At 29.1% G+C, this 2500-nt stretch overlaps 1 protein-coding gene across 1 annotated transcript in view; it reads right to left on the bottom strand.

Annotated features, from left to right (window-relative positions):
• Positions 1-2500, bottom strand: part of LOC147467606 (selection and upkeep of intraepithelial T-cells protein 7-like) — a 64582-nt gene that overhangs the window by 52409 nt on the left and 9673 nt on the right. The gene's annotated exons all lie outside the window — the stretch shown is intronic.

The following is a 2500-nucleotide window of genomic DNA, read 5'->3' as shown; positions in this document are numbered from 1 at the left end:
ATTATCGAACTTCTTGCATATTCAAATTACGACATGATTCAAAATTTAAGAATCGCATTTGTATTTATGTATATATGTATTTTTTTTTTTCATCAATATTTCTCGTTGTATTTCTCATAATATCAGTCATACATTTCTTATCAATACGTTTCATTCATGTTCAAGATTATATATTATCTATTAGAAATTTAACAGAACCAACGCATGAATAACTTACTTATTCTTTAATATTATACTGATATTCCCATGAACTGATTACTTTGATATCAACATTTTCTAATTGATATTGTCTTCTTCATTTCGCTGATTACTTGATTGTCTTTACGCAGCCTTTTATCGTTGTAGGAATGAAAACTTAGCCCTAAATCTATTCCAAAATTTCCTTGATTTCCGTTAATGGCACAGATAGTTCTTTATATCTCTTTCCACCCTGTTATTCTGTGCACACACACACACACACATGTATGTGTATCACACACACACACACACACACACACACACACACACACACACACACACACACACACACACACACACACACACACACACACATATATATAACACAGATACACACACACACATGTATGTGTAATATATAAATATATATATATAAATTATATATATATATATAAATATATACTAATATATATATATATATTATGTAGACACCACACACATACTCACACACACACACACACACACACACACAACTCATATATATATATTAATATATATATATACATATATATATTATAATATAATATATATATATATATTATATCATGATAAATACACACACCCACACATAAATATATATAAATATATCTATATATAAAATTATATATATATATAAATATATACATATATATAATAGAATATATATATATATATGTACATATATTAAATATATATATAAAATGTATAAATATATATATGACTATATATACTATGTATATATATATGCATATTAAATATACTTTTCATACATACATACATATATATATATATATATAATACTATAAATATATATATATTATATATATATATATATATATAATATATATATAAATATATATAGATAATATATATAATATATTATAAATATATATATATATATATATATATATATAATTATTTTATATTATATAAATTATCTATATATATATATATATATACATGCATATATAAAAATATTAATAAATTTTATATAGACATAATATAAAAAATATGAAATATAAATAGAATATTTATAATAAAAAAATTTAATATATATAAATATATAGATAGATCGATAGATACACACACATACACACAAACACTATATACACACAATTTATAACACATACACACACAAATAAATATATATATATATATAAACAATATATATATATATATATATTATATATATATATATAATATATATATACATATTTATAATATATACATCATATATATATATATATTATATATATATAATATATATATATATACATATATATTAATATATATTATAATATATATATATATATATATATATATTGATAGATAGACAGATAGATAGATACTAACTACTATCTAAAGAGAGGCTTGAGGACTTCTGTTAGAGCTTCTTATCACTGCTAGAACGTCACAGTCACGCCTACTCAAGATATCACTCTCCACCCACACCCCCAACCCACGCCACACACCCCAACACACACACACACCGCCCACACACTCAACACCCCCAACCAACTCACGACTCACAACTCTCACTCTCACTTTAACTCTAACCCAAACATACACTACACTCACAAACCCCTCAAACACCGACAATAACTAAAACTTAATACACACACTATCTCACTCAAAAACAGAAAAAACTCTATCACTCACAAACACATAAAAACAATAACACTCTCAGATATCTAGAATAGCTACACACACACACCCACCCCACACCACCCCAACACACACACACCCCCCCCAACTAAAAAAACACAAATCTCACTCTCTTATTCTCAACACACACAATAACAAAATCACAATAATACACACCCAATAAATCACAAACCCACTATCCACTCTCACACAAACTCACAATAAAATAACAATCTCCCTGCTAAAACATATCAAAAACTCTTACACTCTCCCTCTCTCAATCAAGATAGCACGAAAGCAAGTCACGATAGATAGCTTTCTCCATGCATCTAAAAGCACAGAGCCAGCGTCCTCCGTTTCCCACCCAATCCCCTCCGTTTACCTGACCATTTTTTCCGCCTTTCCTCCCGGCCAATCTTCTCGCTTTAGTCCCTCCTTCCGCCCTTTTTCCACGCCGATTTCCTCGCTCGTCTGATCGGGAAGCGGTTCCGGGCCTCGCGAGCGGCCATCGCCCTTCTTAACAGGCCGTGTCGAGGTAATGCCCCCACGCCAAGTCTTCCGGCATTCGGGGGCATCGCTGGCATCTTCCTTTCTCTGGCTTTCTTGCAAATTTCATGCTCTCTCGCTCTCTCTTTGTCTC

This window comes from Penaeus japonicus, unplaced genomic scaffold (assembly GCF_977035675.1).
Source record: "Penaeus japonicus unplaced genomic scaffold, GWHDUDI00000001_assembly GWHDUDI00000035, whole genome shotgun sequence".
Lineage (NCBI taxonomy): Eukaryota > Metazoa > Arthropoda > Malacostraca > Decapoda > Penaeidae > Penaeus > Penaeus japonicus.
This window is presented reverse-complemented; position numbering and strand designations above follow the sequence as displayed.